The 17154-nt window shown below is 44.8% G+C and overlaps 1 long non-coding RNA gene across 1 annotated transcript in view; it reads right to left on the bottom strand.

The window, feature by feature from the left end:
- LOC109286016 (uncharacterized) overlaps nucleotides 1-15064 on the bottom strand; it is a 122696-nt gene extending 107632 nt beyond the window's left edge. Inside the window, exon 1 of the long non-coding RNA XR_009462718.1 lies at nucleotides 14886-15064. This is a non-coding gene — a long non-coding RNA (uncharacterized LOC109286016). The remainder of the gene's footprint in view (nucleotides 1-14885) is intronic.
- Between the last annotated feature and the right edge of the window lie 2090 nt (nucleotides 15065-17154).

Here is a 17154-nt window from a genome sequence, read left to right as displayed (position 1 = left end):
AACTCAGAGATTCTTTCTATGCCTGTAAATATCTGGATGATCAGAGTTTGGCAGGCTCACACATCACTGCTAGTGTGCCCTGCTCACCTAAGCGTGCCACACCAGGGTCTTCTCTCCTTCCACAAGTTGACGTTATGTGAGGTTTCATCAGAAGATGTTGTTCAGTGTTTCTCTGCAAGCCTGGGTGCTTTGGCTGGTACTTCTTCTGTGGGGCTCCTCCTCCCCTGCACCCCATCCCTTTCCACTTGGGTGATCTGGTTTGGTCTCAGTAGGACCTGAGTGTGCCACAGGAACCATTGGTTCTCCCTGGAATGACTGCCTTCATGGCTCTCGACAGGACTGTGGTTCTGGTGTTTCAGACTTAAAAGCTGGCAACTTAATATGTGAACTGAAATTACTTGAGTGACATGAGTGAGCAGAGCAATGATGCTTGCTGCACCTGGCACCTTTTCTCAGTGCTCCTACCTATGTGTGGTGTGCTTCCTATGGCTGCTGTGCGATTCCCCATTGGGGTTATATCCTAGAAGCACTGATGCCCTGGGTCGGTTAGTGCATGGCCAAGTCTTATAGTGTCCCATAGGGAATTTCCTTATGTCCACATGAACCCGAGTTCCCTAATACTTACTGGCCAGGGATTCTTGGGTCTGGAGCCATTCAAATGTGACAGACTGCCCCACCAAGCTCTCAGTGGGTGGGGCAGTCTGTGGATCCTAATGATGCTTCTTGAGCTGCCTTTGTCCTATCCCAGCTGCTCTGGGTGTACCTGGTGGCAAAGTCTCATGTGGGTGGGCCACACAGTTAGGTCTGGTCCCTTTGGTTCATCTGTGGCTGCTCCCACACTGATGCCCAGGTTCCCTTTCCTAGGCATCAGGTCATCTGTTGCATTGTGCAGCTTAGTGGGGCTCCCTGCCCCAGGATGGATCTCTCGCTTCCCTGACACCGGTATGTAATTGCTCAGGTGCATCAGGGGTGTCCCAGCCATGGTCTGAGCTGCCATGATTCTCAGCAACTGGTCTCCATATGGTAGCACAGGGTCCACGTCAACCCTGGGGAGAGCATCCGGAGACACAGCAGGTACTCCCTCCTCCTCTCTCCTGCCAGGATGTGGTAGGTGAGCTCCTCCTATCTCAGGAGTTTTGAGGGGCCGGATCAATCCGTGCTCCCTCTTCTGGCCATGCAGTGCCAGCCCAGCTGCTTGCAGACCAGCCACCTGGGCGCTGGCAGTGTGGTGAGTGGAGGCATGGGCCTGCCACACAGAGATTACAATTAAAATAGTTTCTAAGTTCTTGGACAAACTCTATTAGAACCAGCAGAAAAATATGATGTGCTGAAGATGGATAAATAGGACAATCTACATCTCTGAACTTCTGAATTATTTCCTCAGACTGATTAAAGAGCTATGATATAATGGGTATACAGATGTATTGGAGGCAATCTTTGACTGGATTCAGTCAGAAAAAATGTGTGTCACTGCCTACCTCTTCACTTCAATGCTTCCCTTTCTTTCTAGAATAAAGTGTTCACTGCCCCAAGACCTTAAAAGATCCAGGTGGGCTTTCATAAAAAATCTCCTTAAAACCTTTTTCTCGATGTATATGAGAATTCTTCCTTTGACAAGGTTCAGACCTAGAAAAGACTGCCATGAGTGGATATTTCCTACATGGGCACCATATGGAATAGAATGGTATAGTATAAAGACATAACAACTGCCATTTACTGGATCAGACCATAGGTCCATCTTGCCCAATATTCTGTGTGTCACAGTGACAGAAATTGGATGCTGAAAGGGTCTCACCAGGGTTTTTTTCCCCACTGTTCCTCTCTCACTTGCTGCTTCCAACATTTAAGGTATAAGAAGTGCTAATTCAGAGGCTGCATCCCTAGCTCCCATGCTTGATAGCTACTGATGCCCCTTACCTCCCAGAATGTGTCCAATTCTTTTTCAAAATCTGTCAGCTTCCACAACAGCTTGTAGCAATGAGTCCCACACTTTAATTACATGCTGTGTGAAAAAGAACTCCCTTTTGCTAGTTTGTTAGTTTTAAATATAGCCAGCTATGATGGGGTCTTGAGACTCACTGTTCAAATGTAACTGGGGCCTATGCCTGCCCGATATGTGGAGAGCAGTCAGCAAAGGTTATGGATGGGGAATATGGTATCTGTAGGAGTCCAATGCATCTCTCAACCATGCTTCTTTAGGGCAGATATATAGACCGATAGAAAGAAGAAAATGTTCCTGAACTTCCTGAATTGTGCAGAAATGAACAGCCTTAGCTCTTCAAAGGAAAGGTCTTCTACAGTGTTCTGTACCTCCTTAAGTATCCAGGCACAGCTTGGATACTTGAGATACTGAGGCAAGTATCTCAGTGATGTGGCCATGATGTGTGGCTTGAAGTAAGGTGTCATTTATCAACTATTTCTTCCCAAGCAAGACAGAGAATGTTTCTCATGACAGTTTATCATTAATGGATTACAGGTACTCAAACTCTCAAGTTCTATGATACTTTGTTGGTTCAATACAACTGCAAGGTGACAATGGACTAGGACTTTCTTCCTAACAAGTCCACCCTTTTAGGCATCTTGTATATCAATAGAAATATAGACTACAAAGGACTTCAGGACTTCATCTAGTCCAATATGCTGTTCAGTACATAATCTTCTCTATCTAAACCATCCCAGCAAAAAGTCTGTTCAGCCTGCACTTAAAAACTTCCCCTAATGGAGATTCCTCTTCAGGTAATTGTAATAGAGAGTTTGGGACTCTCTAGGCATGTCTACATGTTTATTAATGTGCAGTACTTACTGCATGTTTAATTTAATACATGTATAATCAAGTACTAAATAAATACATAGTAACCGGAATTACTACACAGTAATGCTGGCAAATGCCTTTTTAGTGATGCTACTGCACAGCAGCATATTAGCACTGTCTGTGCTGTGACGCACTACTGCACAATATTATTAGGCTATTGAGCAGTTAGTGTCTCATGTAGACGTGCCTCTATCATTCTAAGGAAAAAAGAGCCCATGAAGAACCCTGCTGGGGAGGCAGGGCACAGCTGCAGCTGGGTTGCTATGCAACCCAGTAATGAGCCTAATTAGAGGGCACTTACAGGCAATGCTGAGGAAAGGGGCAGAGTCTGGGAGAGATATAAGCCAGGACCAGAGCCAGTGCCATCAGTCTGTTCCTAGCAGCTGAAGGAGAAGGAGCTCTGCTGTGAGAGGGCTGGCTGGATCACTGACTGAGACCCCATTAAGCTTGAGAACAGCAAGTAAGAAGCCTGCAATCCTCCAATTTTCTCATGAGAACATCATGGGATAGCAGATCAAAGTCCTTTTGGAACTCTACGTATACAATGTCGACCTCCTCTATCATCCAGGTGGCGAGTTACCTGGTCACAGAAGGAGATGAGATTGGTAAAACAAGAATTGCCTGTAACAAAGCCAGGTTGGCTGTCATTAAGAATCCTACCTTCTGCAAGTGTATTGCACATAGACTCCTTGATGAATTTTTCCAGGATTTTCCCTGGGATAGAATTTAGGCTAATTGGCCTATAGATGCCCGGTCCCCTCTGCTCCCCTTTTTGAAGATGGGCACAACATTGGCCCTCTTCCAGTCTTCAAGGACCTCCCCCAAGCACCATGAGTTTTGGAAGAGTTTCACCAGAGGTCCCACAATAATTTCAGCCAGCACCTTCAGCACTCTCAGATGAAGTTCATCTGGTCCTGATTCTAATTGATCATGCACCAGTCAACATCAACAGTAGGAAGGTGGTCATTCCCACCATGCCCATTCTGAACCTTATCTAGTATGATTTTCTCCTTAGTCCGGTGAAATACCAAAGCAAAGTAGTCATTCAGGAGTTCAGTTTTCTCCTGAGTGCTGGTAACCAGCTGCCCTGAGTTGTTAAGCAATGGCCCCACACTTTCATTTGTTTTCCTCCTGTTACCTACATACCTAAAGAAGGACTTCTTATTGTCCTTGATTTCTGCTGCTAGTTTAAATTCAGATGCCGCCTTAGTCTTTCTAATCTGCTCCCTACAAGTGTGGGTCATTGTTGTATAGTCCTCCTTGGGGACTATCCCAAGCTTCTATTGTTTGCATGCCTCCTCCTCCTTTTTTCAAGAGGACCATGATATCCCTATTAAGCCAAGAGAGCTTACAAGCCCTTCTACTATTTTCCCCTGCAGGGGAATGGACTTGTTTTGTGCTTCAAGGATTGTGTCCTTGAGGAACGACCGCTCTTCATCCACTCCGTTCACCTTAGGTCCCTGGTCCCACAGCACTTCTACTATTGCCCTGAGCCTGTTGGAATTTGTTTTTTTTTTAATTCAATTCACTTTTTATGAAGAAAGGTTAACTACCTTTCTCTGCTCAAGGGTCCATTATAAACTTACTGGGCTACTTTACAGGGTACAACTGCTGCAATAGAGCCATCATTTTTTGCTGGATTCCTCTAGATGAATTTACAGAGAATGAGCAACTCCCTTCATGAAGCCCCAGGTCAGCCAACTGATGTACTGGAAGAGAGATGCCTCATTAGGGGTGGAGGAGGAAAGATTTGGGTCAGACAGTCCTAGAAGCTGGATCCAAAGATTGCATTCCTTGCCAAGTCCTGTACATCAGGATCAGAGACTAAGCCCAAGAGTTTACTGAAGAGGTAAAACTAGAATCTGGCACTGATTTTCTTTGTACCTCAGAAAGTGAATGACTTATAGATGGAGCATTTCTTGGGAATATGAAACTCCCCCAAAGAACCGAGGCACATAATGGGCAAATTCCATTCAGGAACCACCTCGTTTCAGGAGGGACACAACTTTAAAACAAAAACCAGGGGGAAAGTAAGTCAATGGTTAAGGAAGTGTCCTGGTTCCAATGAGAAGAAAAATGGAGCCTCATTTGGCCAGAAAAGGCACAGGGTGCGGGACAGAAAGTCCTTAGGTCTCAGTGGAAAGGTGCAGGAAACTAGAAAAGGAAGACTGAAAGAAGGAATAGCTATCAAAAGCTATGGAGCACGTAAACAGGGACAGGAGCAAACAAACAGGTACAGCAAATAGGGTAGTTTCCAAGCAGTTTGCCTGGGACAAGAGAAGGAAGGGGAAGAGGAAGAGGAGCTAGACATCAGACCCTGCTCCAGGAAGGTAAGTGAGCCAGGGCTGCATGTGTATTTGGCTTGCTGACTGTTTGTTTGGTGGGCTGCGTGTTTTGTGTGCGTGCTCTGAGCATCTGGGAATTCTGCTAGTGGAGAGATTGCTGCCGGTGTCTGACAAAAGCCCTAACAAGGGGGCAGAGCCAGGCCCAGCAGGGTATAAAAGGAGACTCCCCAAGCAACCAGGAAGCGACCAGGGAGCGTGTGAACAGGGACAGCAAACAAAGCAGTTGGCAAGCAGTGCACAAATCTGTCCACTAGTCAGTTTGCTGCCCCCCTCTTTGAAGAGCCTTTAACAGAAGCTCTTTACCTAAGAGTAGCTACCCTACATGTATGTAGCGTAAGTAGCTAAAACCCAGCAGTTAGACCAGTACTTAAGCCCCTTGTTTAACTAAAGCCCCGAACAAGGGGGAGTACATTAGGGAGTTTAACTGAAAACTCTCTCTCACTTTCCTTCACTGTAAGATTGGTGAATGGAAGCAGGGAAAAGGGAACCTTTTAGTGTGGAAGAATGTCATCCCAGTATCTTCCTAGACTCTTCTATTAGGTTTTTCCTTGCCATTGTTTTTTCACCCGTCTGTCAATTTGGTTGCCATGGTTACAGAGGATGTGAAGAACTGCAGGTAGGAGGGTGTGAACTTAACCTCTCTATTGTGGTAGCACTGACCTCATGGCATGGGGGCAGGAGCTCAAGCCCTTGCCACTCTCTTAGGTGACCAGTGATGCTCTTTAAATTGATTGGTCCACATCCAACAACACCTAGCCTCTATTATCTCTCAAAGATGATGTCAAAATGGCTATATAAGCTAATACTCCCCAGAAGGAGCGGGGCTTCAGCCATATTAAGTCACATACAGCAACTGGAACATCTGTAACTCTGTTTCAGGATGCTGAAGTGAGTAAACTACTTGAAATCTATCTAAATATATAGCTTACTATAATATAGAAGCATATCAGCCAGCTATTAAACTGACACTGTTTGCTCTAAGGTTATTCTGTGATACTTCCCTATCCTGTACCCTTCCGCAAGCCTACCCTCTTCAACCAATAAAGCTCTCCACTATTACAAGCATAGTGAACTTCTGGGGAGAGGGATTGGGACATGCCTGTGAATTCCCTAGGCTCAGATGACTAAGGGAGGCTACTTTCTGTGCTTGAGGCTAAAGGAAGTTCATCATGGGGGCACAGAAGGGAATTGGTGAGGCTTTACTCACCAAGGCGCCCCTGGGGGTTACAAGAAATAATGGCCACAAGCTAGCAGAGAGCAGATTTAGACTGGACATTAGGAAGAACTTCTTCACAGTTAGAGTAGCCAAGGTCTGGAATGGGCTCCCAAGGGAGGTGGTGCTCTCCCCTACTCTGGGGGTCTTCAAGAAGAGGTTAGATATGCATCTAGCTGGGGTCATCTAAACCCAGCACTCTTTCCTGCCTATGCAGGGGGTTGGACTCGATGATCTATTGAGGTCCCTTCCGACCCTAACATCTATGAATCTATGAAGCAGTCCAGGTTCTTGCAGGGGGTCAAGCACCCTACAAGGTGCTTGGTACAAGGTCTACAAGGCCTGTGTACCCCAGGGGGCACAGGGCCTGAATACAGACCATCACCCCTGGGTGGCAGCAGCAGTACCCCAGGCTTGCAGGTGTGCTCCAGGAAGGAGGTCAGCCGGATGTGAGGCCCCCCTTGGGAGGCACTTGGAGCTTGGTAGGTGGCCAGGCGCAGTGAGGTGGGCGGCTCAGCGCAGGAGTGTCCCCTACTGTCCTGCCATATTTAGAACCAAAGAGCAGCAAACAGGCCAGATTACAGGGGCATTTCCTAGGGAAGGTCGGCTTGCAAAGAGGGGCAGGAAGAGAGAGGTGGTGGATTAAGAGACACAGAGAAATGGCTGCAAGATGTTGCAATGACAAAGCCATTTCCACTCCCAGGTCGTTCAGGACCATACAGCATTGAGGCTTCCACCCAGGTCCTGGTTTGGCACTGTGACGACTGATGCTTGCAGGTTCCTTCTATTGACAGCCCGGTGGGGTATTGCTTGCATTGCGAGTGATGTCTCCTGTTAATGTCCCTCAAAAAGCAGGCAAGAGAATTATAGAAGAAGGTGGCAAGGCTCTGAAGTATCCTCAACCATGAGGACTTCATCTATTCAATGCTGGAGGAGACCTCCAAGACTACAGAGATAGGACTGCCAGAGGCAGTGCTAGAGAAGAAAGAGGACATAAACTCTCACCAAGGTGGAAGCTGGAAGCCTGCCTGAAGAATAGATATGGAGCCCTAGCAACAGAGGAAGAGGAGAACATTCCAAAGGTGAGAGAGGTGAGGCCAGGCCTTCCCAAAGTTGGGAGGATTGAGACCACTGCCATCAAGAGGAAGTGATGGATGGTGGTTATTAGAGACTCCCTTCTGAGGGAGACAAAGGAATTCATCTACAGGCCTGACCTGTTGTCTTAGGAGGTCTGCTGCTTACCCAGAGCCCAGATATGAGATGTACTGAAAATCATCTAGCCCTCTGACTACTATCCCATGCTGTTCATCCATGTGAGCACCAATGATACTGCCAGGGGTGACTCTGAGAAGATCCAAAGTGACTACAGGGTTCTGGGTGTAAGACTGAAGGGGACAGGGTCTCAGGTGGCATTCTCCTAGATCCTTCCTGTCAAGGAAAAATCATGGAGTAGATTCATTTCGAAACACTTGGAGGAGAAAAAGGTGATTAGGAGCACTCAGCATGGATTCACCAGGGCAAGACATGCCTGACCCGACTGCTTTCTCTGATGAGATGACTGGCTCTGCGGATATGGGGAGAACGGTGGATGTGGTGTACCTTGATTTTAGCAAAGCTTTTGATACAGTTCCCCGCAACATTCTCCCAGGCAAGCTAAGGACGTATGGCCTGGATGAATGGACTGTAGGGAGGATAGAAAACTGGCTTGAGCATCAGGCTTAGAGAGTAGTAATCGATGGCTCGATGTCTAGTTGGCAGCTGGTATCAAGTGGAGTGCCCCAGGGTCAGTCCTGGGGCAGGTTTTGTTCAATATCTTAATCAATGACCTGGAATATGGCATAGAGTGCCTCCTCAGCAAGTTTTTAGATGACACCCAGCTGGGGGGAGTACTAGATATGTTGGAGGTTAGGGCTGAAATTCAAAGTGACCTAGACAAATTGGAGGACTGGGGCAAAAGGAATATCGTGAGGTTCAACAAGGAGAAGTGCAAAGTCTTGCACTTAGGATGGAACAATGCCATGCATCAGGACAGGCTGAGGACCAACTGGTTAAGCAGCAGCTCTGCAGAAAAGGACACAGAGGTTACAGTGGACAATAAGTTGAATATAAGCCAGCAATGTGCCCTTGTCGCCATTGGGAAACAAGCAGGAAGAATTGGAAGTCCTCACAAAATCATGAAACTCTGATGTGACTGGAATAACAGAGACTTGGTGGGATAGCTTGCATGATTGGAGTACCATCATGGATGGGTACAAACTGTTATGAAAGGATAGGCAGGGGAGAAGAAGAGGGGGAATTGTGGTTCATGTAAAAGAGCTGTATGATTGTTCAGAGCTCCAGTATGAAACTGGAGTTAGTGCTGTTAGAAGTGTCTGGGTTAGGGTCAGAGCAGAGAGCAACAAGGGTGATGGCATGGTCGGTGTCTGCTATAGACCACCAGACCAGGAGAATGAGGTGGATGAGGCTTTCTTCAAGCAGCTAGTGGAAGCTTCCCATGGGAGACTACAATCACCCTGACCTCTGCTGGGAGGGCAATACAAGCAGTGTACAGGCAATCGAAGAAGTTTGTGGAGAGCAGTAAGCATTTTGGAGAGGTGGTGGAATCTCCATCCTTGGAGGTTTTTTAAGACCCAGCTTGACAAAGCCCTGACTGGAATGATTTAGTTGATGATGATCTTGCTTTGAGCAGGGGGTTGGACTAGATGACCTCCTGAGGTCCCTTCCAAGCCTAATTTTATATGATTCAATGAACTTCCTGGTGCAAGTGTTGGAGAGGCCAACTAGGGGCCTGTGTTCTTTCTGACCTGCTGTTCACAAACATGGGAGAATTGGTAGGGAATGTAGTACTGTATGGCAACTTGGGCAGCAGTAACCACAAAATGATCGAGTCCAGGATCCTGAGGAAAGGAAGGAAGGAGAGCAGCAGAGTAAGGACCCTGGACTTTGGAAAAGCAGACTTCAATTCATACAGAGGACTAATGGACAGGATCTCCTGGGAGGCCAGGCTGAGGGGAAAAGGGGTCCAGGAAAGCTGGCTGTACTTTAGAGAAACCTTACCTAGGGCACAAAAATTAACCATTCCAATGCATAGGAAGACTAGCAAGTATGGCAGAAGACCAGCTTGGCTTAGCAGGAAACTATTCATCGAGCTAGGAAAAAAAAAAAAAAAAAAAAGGGAAGCTTGCAAGTGGAAACTTGGACAAACAACTAGCGAGGCGTATAAGAGTACTGCTCGGGCACGCAGGGATGAAATCAGGAAGACCAAAGAGCAATTGGAGTTTCAGCTAGGAAGGGATGTGATGGGTAAGAATAAGGGTTTCTACAAGTATGTCAGTAACAAGAGGAAAATCAGGGGAAGTGTGGGTTGCTTACTGAACGGGGGAGGCAACCCTGTGACAGAGGATGCAAAAAAGGCTGAAGTGCTCAGTGCCTCTTTCACCTCAGTCTTCACAGGCAAGGTCAACTCCCAGACTACTGCACCAGGCAGCACAGTTTAGGGAGGAGGTGAGTAGCCCTCAGTGGTGGAATAACAGGTTAAGGACTATTTAGAAAAGCTGGACCTGTACAAGTCCATGGGGCTGGACATGATGCACCTGAGTGTTGGCAGATGGCTAATGGTTGACGCAGTCAGTTAATGTAGTTGCAGAGCCACTGGTTATTATCTTTGCAAACTCATGGTGATCAGGAGAGGTTGCAGATGATTGGAAAAGGGCAAATATAATGCCCACCTTTGAAAAAGGGAAGAAGGAGGATCTGGAGAATGAGAGACCAGTCAGTCTCACCACAGTCCCTGGAAAAACCATGGAGCAGGGCCCCAAAGAATCAATTTCTAAGCACCTGGAGAAGGTGATTAGGAACATTCAGCAGGGATTCACCAAGGGCAAGTCATGCCTGACCAATCTGATTGCCTTGTATGATGAGATGACTGGCTCTGTGGATGTGGAAAGAGCAGTGAATGTAATATACCTTGACTCTAGCAAGGCTTTTGATATGGTCTACCACAACATTCTCACAAGCAAGATAAGGAAATATTGGTTGGAAGAATGGAGTATAAAGTGGATAGAAAACTGGCTGGATCATTCGGCTTAGAGGGTAGATATCAATGGCTCAATGTCTAGTTAGCAGCCAGCAGCAAGTGGAGTGCCCTGGGGGTCCTGGGGCCAGTTTTGTTCAGTAACTTTATGGGAGTGGAGTGCCCCCTCAGGAAGTTTGCAATGACACCAAACTGGGGGGGGGGGGGGAGTAGTAGATACAATAGAGGGTAGAGCTAGGATTCAGAGAGACCTAGACAAATTGAAGGACTGGACATAAAGAAATCTCATGAGGTTCAAAAGGACAAGTGCAAAGTCCTGCAGTTGGGACAGAACAATCCATGCACCAGTACAGGCTGGGGACCAGCTGGCTAAGCAGCAGCTCTGCAGAAAAGGACATGGGGGTTTACTTGGGCAATAAGCTGAATATGAGCCAACAGTGTGCCCTTGTTGCAAAGAAAGCTAATGGCATACTGGGCTGTATCTGTATGTGTGTTGCCTGCAGTTCAAGGTAAGTGATTCTTTCCCTCTATTTGGCACTGGTGAGGTCATTTCTGGAGTACTGTTTCCAGTTTTGGGCCCCCCTCTACAGAAAATATGTAGACAAATTGAAGAGAGTTCAGCAGAGGACAACAAAAATGGTTAGGAGGCTGGGGCACATGACGTAGGCTAGGATGATATAGTTGGGGATAGTCCTGCTTTGAGCAGGAGGTTGCACTAGATGGTCTCCTAAGGTCCCTTCCAACCTTAATTGTCTATGGTTCTATGAAAGGTAATCCAAAATGGAAAGGAAAATGAAGAAAAGAGAGAAGTCAGGAAGTCATGTTCTGAAAGTGGCTGTAGGCTAAATATGTTCTGGGTCAGAGAGCAGAAGCTCTGTCTTAAGCCAAGGTGGTTGAGAAGAGTTGAGAAGCAGGAAGTGCACCGCACATCACGCTTGAAGAGACAGGGCACATGTGCTCTGTGTGACTCCAATAAGGCAAGAAATATTTCTGAGCTTGTGGTGCCTGTGCACCCACACAGGAATGTGCATATGAACAAGCTCTCAAAGGAGAATAATAATTACTATGCTGCAGAGAAATTGCTTTATTATAAGATGCAATATAACATGTTGTAAAGACATGTAAAAAATAATTTAAAAATACTTAAAAGATAATGTCAGCCTGTTGTGGCCCGTTACAAAGCAATTATAAATTGGAGTACCTACAATAGTTTATACATGTCTCTGCATGTTAGAATGCCACATCATAGAATAATTTATTAGAAAGATTACTGTAGTCATGTAGTTGCCTATAAAGGTTACCTTAATTTTAAATTTTGCCAGATTTTGTGAGGCACTATACCTGAGTGTCACATGGGAAAAGCCTGCAGAATCAAGCCCATACTCTTCTCTCTAGGGAATGCTGGAACCAGCAAATTTGAGATATACTACCTAGGTAATCCTGTACATCCAACTCTTTGAATTATAATTACCTTACCTGCAGAATAACATAACCTCTTTCCATACATTTATATAAGGAGAGGTTATTAACATGACGAACCCCTGGCAGCTGACATGCTTAATAAGATCATAGAATCTTAGAAAATTTGGGCTGGAAGAGACCTCAAGAGGTCATCTAGACCAACCTCCTGCTCAAAGAAGGACCATCTCCAACTAGATCATCCCAGGCAATGCTGTCTAGCTGGGTCTTAAAAACCTCCAAAGGTGGAGATTCCACCACCTCTCTCGGTACCGCTGTAGGAGGCTTGTCACCATCCGATAGCTCTTTGAAAGGGCTACATACTACCAAGTGACCTGTCATATTAGAAAATATAGTCAGTTATAATGAGAATTTTTACAGAGGATAACAGCCCAGTGCAGCATTCTAGACTGTACCAGGATTACAAAAGGCACTTGGTAAGCGTTGCTACTATAGCTACGGACAAGTATCTTTTAACCACTTAAAAGGGGAGGAGAAGCTGCTGTTCAAGAGCATACATTAACTGCTACAACTATTGCATCTCCATGATCCTGTAGAGATACAAATGAGCTAACTGCCATAACTTTAACCCTGAATTAAACAGGCTTAAAGTTGCTATGGTTTTACTATACATCTGCACATTGCTGCTCATCATAACAGCTTCTCTGTATAATGATATTGATAACATTGTTAGGTCTGTCTATACCTTATAGTATGATTTATATTCTGAAATTTATTTTGACTGATGTTAACATGTGCTTAACATGAGCTATCAGGCTTCCTGTGAACTTCTCCAGATATCTGCTAAAACATTGGTATCTGCTCATATGCTATTTTGCTGTATCCTATGATGAGACAAAAGATGACCCTACAACTCCCACAACAACAGGACTAGTGAAGTTATCTTTATCTCTAAATAAGGGTCATTGATATGCATAGTCATAAGAGACTATACTGCTGTTTATCAGGAATAGTCCTCTCTTTGCAATCTCAATAAAGTAACGGTTAGTAGTGGAGTAATAAGTAAGAGATGTGGAGCAATGGCCATCCTTTACCACTCTCATGTTAATAAGACTTGCAATACAAGAATCCCACAAGACTTTCAGCTACTTCTGGATGTCCAGGAAAATAAATTCTTTCCTTTTTTTCTTTCTTTCTTTCTTTTTTTTTTAAATACATGTATTGCACGGATACTGTGGGATACATGTGTTGCATGGACTTTCCATATGAAACATGGACCTCACCACTGTCATATATGTCTTTGATTCCCTTTTGTTACATTACTATCACCTAGTCTCCTTGGCCTGGAAGAGCCTGCACTTACTTTCAGTAAGCAAGTGGTAGCTTTTATCTCTAAATCCTTGGATCCTGGATGTTTTTGATCTTTGAATACTGATCTGCCTTGCTTCAGGGATCAGCAGGGCAATGAAGGCAGTGGACCTGTCTCTAAAGCAGCATTTCTCAACCCATGGGTCACAACCCAAAAGTGGGTCACAAGAATGTTTCAAAGGGTCATGAGCAAGTGCCAGAAAAAAAAACACAGGAAAGTGCGGGTTTCCCCTTGCAGGCTGGCAGAGTTCCAGCCTGCAAGCAGCTGCTTGGGGCGCGGCCAGCACACAGGGTTGTGGGAGCAGCCCCTGCAGCTGGATGAAGGTAAGTGTGGGAGGAGCAGGCTGAGGGCCAAGGCTTGGGGACTGTTGGGATAGAGGGCCGTGTGTGCGTGCATGCATGTGGAAGGGGGGGGGGGGCAGGTGCCCACTGGCACTGGGGGAAGGTGGCCAGGCACCCAGGCTGAGGCTGGGCAGGGGGATGGGGCAGTATGAGTCAGGCACCAGCAGGGCTAGGGGTGTGTGGTTCAGGACAATCCAATCTTGGCAAATGGCTCCTGATACGAAAAAGGTTGAGAACCACTGCTCTAAAGTCATATGGAAGTAGGTTCTTGGCAAAGAGAACCTTTGCCTTTTTGGTCCAAGGAAGCCTTGCTCTTCTGGGCACAGTACAATACCCATTCATTTAGTCAAGTGTGCCTTAAAGGAGTAGTGGATTTGGGCTGACTTTGGCAAAGCAGCAGCAATGCCTTTTCAGATGCAATGCAGAAATAGACACATTCCTTCCTTGATCTGCAACTGAAATCCACAATGCTGTGTAGCCATACTAAGGCCAATGAATGCTCCTAAATGTCAGAATTCTGTTGACAACAGTTCAGGGCATCTGTAAGTATTTCTGGACACATGTCCAAAAGCTGCTTAAAAACAGGTAGCTACTTAAGTTACCTTCTTAAAAAATGCTTTGTCACGCAGTTTCTATAAATAGTTAATACCCGCAATAAAGTTCATTGCTTATCATAAAATTAATAATATAAACAAAGAAAAACAGTATATGAGGGCTTTTACTTACTGAAAACATATCATAACTATTTTCCTTCAAGATCTAATTAGGTTTAAGCCTTCATTTTGAACACAGAAAATGAAAATGAACCTCTTACCTTAGGGAGATCTGGCTGTAAGTCAACAACATAAATACATGCATACATGCATATTTTATAGACGCACATGCATACATGCACACACACAATTTTATTAAATAGCAAATTTGCCCAGGTAAAATCAAACAAAAGGACTCTCTTGATAGTGCCTACCTTAAAATACAAAACAATACAAGACAAAAAAATAACTGTATATTGAGACATCAGAAGACCAATTGTTTGAATTTTTATCAACCACAATTTTCTTTAGCATTATTTAGGGGCATAAATATCTTTATAATTATGCTTGTAAAGCTCGTAGCATGCACACCGCTATATAGAAGTTAACTCTCATTGTTTCCAGTGCTAACTTCCTTATTTATAACTTGGACATGTAAAAAGGCTCCAAGCTCAAATCTGGCAATACTCAAAGTTTGTTTTAATTTGTTTCTTGACCAAGTGTGATTCAGCAAACTAATTATGGATCTGTGAGCCATGAAGTCCTTTAACTTCTCTGAGTTTCAGTTTGCCACCTATAAAATGGGAAAATAATTACCTACCTCTTGGCTGTTGGGAGTTTTATTACTTTATGCCTGGTCAAAAGTCCATTTAAGTTGAAGAAAAATCTCCCTCAGTCACTTCCTTTGTCTTTGGATCGATCAAACCCTTAAAGTTCACATGCCACTGAAAATGTGGAGCCCCTTCATAAGTGATCAGTTGCAGCTGGAGTAAAAAATGATCCTGGTCTGCCTTCCCAGCTGAGTTTTATTCCTAATACAACCTCTAGCAACATAATTAGGGTCAACATTTTCAGAAGTAGCTACTGTATAACCCCGTTAACTTCAAGCAGCTTGTGCAGGATGATACTAAGGAAAGAGATTTGTAAGTTGTATATAAACTACAGTTGATTGAAAAAAAATTTCAAGGGACTGTTAAAAAGTTATTGTTAGTATCAAAGGCTTTCCAGTTTATTTGGTTTCAGGGTGGGGTGAAGGGGGCCATGTTTTTCAGGCATTCAGGTTTTAGTTTACAATTTTTAGTGAAAAAGGGGAGGGGGAAAACAACATTTGTGCTGAAAACAATTCATCCAGCTGTAATGTTAACTGGTATGTAGGAATGGCGACCAGTCAATTCTTTATCCAGACAAGCTGAGCTAAAAGGAAATGTCTTGTACTTCCACCGAGGTCTTGTTTCTTCCTGTAGATAGTTCTAAACCAGAAGCTGAGATCAAATCAGCCAACATCAGAAAATATTAGCTATGGATTTGGAGCAGCACTTTCCAGTGCCAGCATCACCCTGTGCCTGGACTACACCAGAAACCTGAAGTAGCTCATTCCCAAAATTCATAAAAGTTAAATCAACACCCAGCTGTGTACATTACAACTCCATAGCATCTCCTTTTTCCATCATTTTTTTCAATACAGTCAAGCAGAAAGCAGAGGGTGACTTCTCTAGAACTTGCACTTGATCTGAGCCAAAAGGCTGAGAAGTGACCAGTTAACTTGCTTTGACCAAGACTTCCTCCCCCATTCTTTTTAGAGTCAGTGTCAGCTTCTGGCACAGTATTTTGATAGGTCGGATCCCAGGTCCAGCAGGAAACTGGCATCCAAAACATTTCAAAACCTTAAAAGAGGTCAGTCCTGCATCTGATTAAGAAGGAAGATTCAAAAAGTTGAGAGTCATGTTCCTACACTTCTCAACTGTCACTCCAAGCACCGTGCTGTAATAAGTCAGGTGCCATGCTGTAATTATGGGGCATGAGGCTATTGTGTAGGGCAGGGGTCAGCAATCCCCAGCACGCATGCTGAGCATGGCATGCAAGGCCATTTTGCTCAGCACAGCACTGCCAGTGACGGAGCCCAGGCTGCTCCCAGCAGGCGGCTGGGAGGCTGCAAGCCCTGCTGCAAGCAGACCAGGCTCCGTGGGCCAGCTGCAGCCGGGAGGCTGCAAACAGCTGCTCCGGGCTCCAGCATGTTGGCACTCTGGCACCTTCCAGGGTAGACATTGTGGTTTTTTCGGCACTCTGGCCAAAAAACATTGCCTACCCCGGTCGGTGTAGGGTCTTCTCAGAAAAGGTTACGCTATAACAACATCTACCTTTTGATAATAAGATCATTTCTTGGCTCCCTATGACAATGACATGCCCTCGCTAAAGTAAAGCATATTAAAGTACTTCTTATATAATAATCTGTATACTGAAATAATATTATGAATATTAGCAGGAGAAACTGCAAGTCACTTTTATTCTTTAAATAGCATTCAGTAAACAAACAAAAAAGGGCATGTTACAGGACTCATTTCTGAGGTAATAGTAAGAGACTTAATCCTGTTCCAAGTACCGTCTGTGCCAGAAGACCCAATAAGAAAAGGGTCAGCCCCAAGTTAACAAAAACAGCGGCACGTTTTAAAACAAAATCCTGCCCTTAGACAATCTCCTAACATTGCCTACTCGAGTACATCCAAGACAAAGTTTTATAGCTTGCATGTTCCAACCTTTAAAAAAAACCTGATTATTTATTTATGCCCTTTTCATTTAAGAAGTTAAATCCCCAAAGCATCTTAATTTAGATCAAAAGGGAGCTACCAAACTTCACCTGGCACACCTGTGCCTGATGATTTCTTAATTACCTGCCTTGCATTCCCAGAGCTATAAGGCAAAGATGCAGGACTCATTTCACGTATATACAAATCTCTGAAATACATCTAATGTAACAGAGCCTTTCCAGAATGCCCGAGGTGTTAACCAGTGTTAAATAACCCCACATCTCCTAAGACACTTGTATTTCAGCAAATTGCTTTCTTACAGGTTTCAGAAGATAAGAAGCTATC

This window comes from Alligator mississippiensis, chromosome 5 (assembly GCF_030867095.1).
Source record: "Alligator mississippiensis isolate rAllMis1 chromosome 5, rAllMis1, whole genome shotgun sequence".
Lineage (NCBI taxonomy): Eukaryota > Metazoa > Chordata > Crocodylia > Alligatoridae > Alligator > Alligator mississippiensis.
The sequence above is the reverse complement of the archived record's forward strand: the minus strand, read 5'-3'. Positions and strand labels throughout refer to the sequence as shown.